Source organism: Amblyomma americanum, chromosome 11, assembly GCF_052857255.1.
Source record: "Amblyomma americanum isolate KBUSLIRL-KWMA chromosome 11, ASM5285725v1, whole genome shotgun sequence".
Classification (NCBI taxonomy): domain Eukaryota; kingdom Metazoa; phylum Arthropoda; class Arachnida; order Ixodida; family Ixodidae; genus Amblyomma; species Amblyomma americanum.
In genome coordinates, this window is record NC_135507.1 from 4,312,084 (window position 1) to 4,318,083 (window position 6,000).

Genomic DNA, 6,000 nt, shown 5'->3' on the forward strand with positions numbered 1-6,000 from the left:
GATGTTGATGTAAATGTGGTTTTGGTTATTGTCTCAGTTCATGGATTGTCTTCTCTAGTCTTTGTAGGTGTGTACTCTGTAATTTTCTTATATAAGTGCCATACGACTACAGGGCAAAAATATTGTTGTCTTCGTCTAATAAAAGGTCTTGCGACTACGCTAGGCCAATGCGTTTAGTCCCCGTCCCCTGGGGGCTTCCGCCCCCACCACAGACATCACCGCTATAACAAGTTCTTACAGGTTAACGGCAATTACATGCAGTGAAAATAATTTACGGGTCTCTAAGGACAGAACGCATCGCCAGCAAAATTCCGCACGTCACCACGTGCTTCTCCATACACTGCAAGTCGTCATGCGAGTTTGAACGGAGTTTCGAAAGAAACTATTAGCTTTATTTCTTCTCAATAAATAAAGTACGTCTTCCGTTGCAGACAAAAAAATGTTAAAGAACTGCAAAGGGTGAAAGAGTGAATCTGGCCAGGAACAAGAATTCGATGGACTTGTAATCACTGTTCCTAACATGAGAAATGGTTTGAAGGCTGTCGCGTTACTTGCGGGCAGTGTTATCCTGGAAACATTTACCGAAAAATCCAAATAGAAAAGGGTGAATTAGGCAAGCAGTGTTACCGTCTGCTGTTTCCCTCAATTCGATATGTGCTTTTTTGCCCTGACCTGGGCATCAAAGATCATAGCCTAACTTGCTAAAACCAGAAATGGTCGGCCTGGCCCCAAAATAGATTGAAAAGTTGTGAATGTTGGTATCTGTTCATTTTGATTGGAGACTGGCGCAAAAAAAAAAAGGAGCGAGCTTTCAATTGTCTTGTCCCTTTTTGGAGCTGTCCTATCAAAAGAGTCCACAAAAACCCTGCTCCAGCTCGCCGCTTTAGCGATGACCCGGACTCAGATGGGTGCTCTGATCTCACGTCTTTTTAACATCTTTGTTTTTGAAAATAATTGGTGACACATCTGATAAAATATGAATGCAGTGCACATGGCATGTCCGAATAATACCACAAAAACATCTTACGAGTGTACTTGTTTCTGCGAGAGAAATGAAAAAGTTGATGTTATCATCCTGAGAGCCAACTCACTTTGGGACAGGTCAGCAGAGGACTGCGATCTGCGAGTACGTCCGCATGACCCGAATAAATCTCAGCGCCGGAGATGTTTCCTTCGGCCGCTTGGCCGTAAGAGGCGGCACATCTCTCCGCCAGGCCTGTCCCCATACCACGGCTGACGACGTGTGCTTCCGAGAGTGCCTGCCACTCCCGCAGGCAAAACTTGCCCTCACGACCCCGCGTGTCACACAAAGGGTCTTCCGAGCCCAGGTGGCCTCGAGCCGACAGCTGCACGACTTCGCGAGTACGGAACAACTGCTGTGGTCGTTCGCCTCTAGAAGTGAGCCAGTATAAGAGAAACTGGGCCAAGGTCTGCAACAGTGGTATGACCACCATGATCTTCTTCTTCCTCTTAAAACATGGCACATACCCATATGGGGGATTTTTTCTTCTTCTTATGCCTTCCCTTCTTCGGATAGTTTTCCGCCAAGCACAGCTGCGGCCGGTTCCTGACCTTGTGCGGGTCGGGGTGAGACCATGTATTGTGGGAATGCGTTAGCAAACCCCCTCCGACGACACTCTTGCCAGCTCTTTTGTCGGAGTGAGACAAGCTCTTGGACAGTTCAAGGAAAATAACGCAGCTGGCATCCACAAGAGGTCGCCCCCAACTGGAGGTCACCCTGGACTCGGCCAAGCCCCAACTAATCCCTTCCCTTTTGTGGCAATAAAGCTGTAACCACCACCTGAGCTTGTGCAGAGGGAATAACAGAAACACCAACGTCATGGTCAACATAATTTTTAACTGGACATCGCTATGCAGACTCCTAACCGCGCTTAGTGATAAAAACAGCGTGGAGAGATTTCTAGCTCTTCTCGACTAACTATAAAAGGTTGATAGCAGCCTGATGTTGAGGATTAGGCTGAACAAAAGCAACATCAGCGCTTTCTCTTCCTTCCACATATAAAGGGAAGAAGAAGAATTCAAGGATATTTTATTTTTCATGTCACTACAGTAGGCCCTTACGTCAACATTGTAATTACTTCGCATGAGTATGTAATTAATAGGTTACGTAGCTGCGGAGGTCCTTGATTTAGGGCTTAATTCGCTGGAATATCCTGGCCGTCGCTGATGCTGAGCAGCAGCAAGCACCATCGCTGAAGAAGATGTGTTGCTGTTGGAGACCGATAATAATAATGGTAATAGAGCTCGTGGTGTTATGTTTAGAGCTACTCCATTTTGTTTCAGTTACCAACGCACACCCTCTGCGTACATATTCTTACATGTTCATATTGACGGTCTGTCATTTAATTTGTTTGCCCTTATTGTTATGTACTCGGACGCCCAGGCACGTCAAGCAGCTAATGCACTGTTGTGTTCAGGGGTAACACTAGCTGCCTTTAGTTACTGAATGGTATTAACAACCACGACGAAATGGCGCCACGATTGTATATATTTCCACCAGGTGCCCAAGCTACCAAAAGAAAAAAGGAGGTAAAGGATTCTTGTTTGAACAGGCTGTTCCATGCCGACCGCAATTGCGGCAGGAGTGTTGGCTTGTTAACATTAATTTCTTCTAAATTTTTTCAGCGGAAGCATGTCACACCAAATTCAAAGACCTGACTGCGAATTGTTGGCTGTTGATATCGCAATTACACAGTGTGCTCCCCTTACCGTTGCTAACGTTTGCTTTCCTTCAGGTGTCCACAGTACACATCATTTAAATGTTCTTTTGCGTTCTAACAAGAGAGTGGAGATTGCTGGTGATTTCAATTCTCACCACGTAATTTGGGGTTTTCGTACTGATGCATGTGGGCAGCTTCTTTGGTTATGGATGTCGGCAAGGAACGCGCGTTGCTGCAACGGTTCACTAGCTACATGCTTTCCGATTCTCGGTTTGTGATTGACTTAACATTGATAGTCAACGGGGTGCGGGTTTCTCCGTGGTGCACAGTGGACTGTGGTACTTCCACTGATCACTTTCCGATAACTTCCACCATAGCAGCTTCTCCCCTCAGAGCGACTGCTTCTCCACAAAAATTTGTAAACCACACACTTTTCAAAAATCTTGTGGATTCCTTTTTCTCCTCCATTGCATCATCTGATAAGTTGGATGGCGTGTGAGAAAGCATATCGACTTAGAAAAGCTGCCTGGAAAAGCCTCTCATAACCACTGCCTGCGGAATTGAATAAATTACAAATTTTTCGCGGCTTCATATAAAAGCACCATTGGTAAAGCGAAGGAGGATTACAACGCGAATTTTAACAGTTATCTGTCATGGCCAAATAACCGCGAAAGTTTGTGCCGATTCATGGAACGCAACCATAATTCGCCGTCCTTTCATGTTAATGTATAAAGAAAGGAACGCCGACCAAAGGTTGTTGTTAAAACGAAGACGTTTCGGCTTCCATACGGAAGCCTTGATCACTGGGCGGAAAGCCCAAAGCACCAAGCTTAAGTGCGTCGCAGTAATCGCCCCAAACATCTTGCGCACGTAGGCGGGAGATTGCCTGCGTTCTGGTTAAGGGTTTTTTCTGTAGTTTGGATTATCAGTGATTCCAGATGTCGACGTAACAGCCAATTCGACATCTGGAATCACTGATAATCCAAAAAACAGAAAAACCCTTAACCAGAACGCAGGCAATCTCCGCCTACGTGCGCAAGATGTTTGGGGCGATTACTGCGACGCACTTAATCTTGGTGCTTTGGGCTTTCCGCCCAGTGATCAAGGCTTCCGTATGGAAGCCGAAACGTCTTCGTTTTAACAACAACCTTCGGTCGGCGTTCCTTTCTTTATACATGAATCTTCAACCCGACCAGACGAGCTTTCGTCAGACTTTAAATTCCTTTCATGTCTGCCTGGAAAAGCCTCTCATAACCACTGCCTGCGGAATTGAATAAATTACAAATTTTTCGCGGCTTCATATAAAAGCACCATTGGTAAAGCGAAGGAGGATTACAACGCGAATTTTAACAGTTATCTGTCATGGCCAAATAACCGCGAAAGTTTGTGCCGATTCATGGGAACGCAACCATAATTCGCCGTCCTTTCATGTTAATGTATAAAGAAAGGAACGCCGACCAAAGGGTTGTTGTTAAAACGAAGACGTTTCGGCTTCCATACGGAAGCCTTGATCACTGGGGCGGAAAGCCCAAAGCACCAAGCTTAAGTGCGTCGCAGTAATCGCCCCAAACATCTTGCGCACGTAGGGCGGGGAGATTGCCTGCGTTCTGGTTAAGGGTTTTTTCTGTAGTTTGGATTATCAGTGATTCCAGATGTCGACGTAACAGCCATTCGACATCTGGAATCACTGATAATCCAAAAAACAGAAAAACCCTTAACCAGAACGCAGGCAATCTCCCGCCTACGTGCGCAAGATGTTTGGGGGCGATTACTGCGACGCACTTAATCTTGGTGCTTTGGGCTTTCCGCCCAGTGATCAAGGCTTCCGTATGGAAGCCGAAACGTCTTCGTTTTAACAACAACCTTCGGTCGGCGTTCCTTTCTTTATACATGAATCTTCAACCCGACCAGACGAGCTTTCGTCAGACTTTAATTCCTTTCATGTTACAGAGTTAATGGTGTTGCCATCCCAGGATGCAAAAAAATAACTTGGCCAGATAACACAAGACCTTGCTCTGGCGATTTCAAGCGCGGCGTCTGTCCATTCGGCCTACCCCCTCCGCGCTCAGACTTCATTGCGTTTACTCCCTCTGAATTATTTTTCATAGTTAGTTGGCCTCGAACCTGCAGCTCGTGTATGCGACGGGGTCTCCATGGGCATGTTGAAGTCTCTTGAGAAAGAATTTACCTTTGATGGATTGAAAATTGTTAATGCGTCTCTTGAGACAGCTTGACTCCCTCCTGAATGAAAAAATTGCGAAAATAATCTAACTTCTCAAAGATCCTAAGCACGGTTTTGTAATTGATAACATTCGACTGATTTCGCTCTTGTGTAATTTAGTAAAACTTGAACGCATTGTTCACAGCCGGCTTACAGATCACGTTCTTACAGTACAAGCCTTCAGTGCTTCTCAGATAGGGGTTTCATCTTGGGTGCTCGATCTGGACTGCTCATTTAAATTTAGGGAGGCAGAATTATAGTTAGAATGCAGAAGAAAGAGGGCGCAGCTTTAGTCACTTTGGATATCGCTAAAGCATATGACAGCGTAGAGCATTCAATACTATTGGAACAAGCTTGGCGGAATTCGGCCGCCTTTTTACATTCTTGCATGGGTGCAGGAATTCCTAAAAAATACACGTCTCTTCTGTTTTCAGTGCGTTTCAGGTGGATCCCAGGGAACGGTGGCATTACTGCAAATTCCATGGCCAATTTCTTAGCAAAATCAGCCATCAATGGGCCTGCTGCCCTTGTCGTTCCGAGCCTCACCCTTCTGACAACGTCCTGTTAAAAACGTTACCGAATACACTAGTATCTGAGCCATGAGCCCATTCTTGGTACAGCGGATTTCGAACATTTAAAATTGTAATGGGAAGCATACGTTCTCGCGCATCAAGAGAATGTGAGGTTTCCATGACGCTGTTGCGATGCAGGTACGCCCTGAGGTCATATCTGAATGACATTTTAAGTCGTGATGTCCCACTTCTGCCTCCTCTGCGCCAAATGAAGTGTGTCATACTATAGACTTCGGTCAACGTTCTGCGCTTTTCACGGACGGTGCGTGTGAAACCTTCGGATAGGCCTAATCCTGTTCATTTTATCATGCGCATCACGGTAAAAACTAATTATTCGGTTTCATTTCGTCGGTAACTTCCATGGTGAGACTGATCAACCGACGCGTAGCGCACTGCAATATATCCCAGTGAAGCCGCCACGGACCGAGGCGCAAGGCGAGGCGGTCGTCATATCAACGGAGAGACCACCTGTTAGGCGCTGGCGCCGGCTTGGGGGCCACGGCACACGCGACGAGCGGCTCCCTTC

General features: G+C 46.1%; 1 pseudogene across 1 annotated transcript in view; it reads right to left on the bottom strand.

The window, feature by feature from the left end:
• LOC144110877 (uncharacterized) overlaps positions 1-6,000 on the bottom strand; it is a 36,204-nt pseudogene that overhangs the window by 20,846 nt on the left and 9,358 nt on the right. The window contains exon 2 of the transcript XR_013309940.1: positions 1,092-1,469. The product of XR_013309940.1 is annotated as an uncharacterized LOC144110877 (transcript). The remainder of the gene's footprint in view (positions 1-1,091; positions 1,470-6,000) is intronic.